The following is a 516-nucleotide window of genomic DNA, read 5'->3' on the forward strand; positions in this document are numbered from 1 at the left end:
CACACCTGACCATGTCTCGCAGCACACTAGTGTGCCACGGCACACTGGTTGAAAAACACTGGCTTAAACCATCAAGGAATTTAATTAATTGTATATGTCCCTATGTCTCTGGCTCTGTCTCTATCTCTATCTCTATCTATATTTATATCTATATAATATATTTTGCTGATAATGAAAAGGAAGGGAGACTACTATAGAACTATTTCAAACTTCTTAACTCTCATCAGTTAGCCATAACCTTTACTGGGATTTGAACCTGGGCAGTGTGCCTGTAAGGCAGTAGCCCTATCTAACTGTCTGTCTGTCTGTCTGTCTGTCTGTCTGTCTATCATTGTCTTTCTGTCTTTCTCTCTCTCTCTCTCTCTTTCTTTCTCTTTCTTTATTCTTTCTTTCTTTTTTCTTACCAGTATCATGTATGTATGTATTATCTATCTATCTATCTATCTATCTATCTATCTATCTATCTATCTATCTATCTATCTATCTATCATTATCTTTCTGTCTTTCTGTCTCTCT

Source organism: Erythrolamprus reginae, chromosome 1, assembly GCF_031021105.1.
Source record: "Erythrolamprus reginae isolate rEryReg1 chromosome 1, rEryReg1.hap1, whole genome shotgun sequence".
Classification (NCBI taxonomy): Eukaryota; Metazoa; Chordata; class Lepidosauria; order Squamata; family Dipsadidae; genus Erythrolamprus; species Erythrolamprus reginae.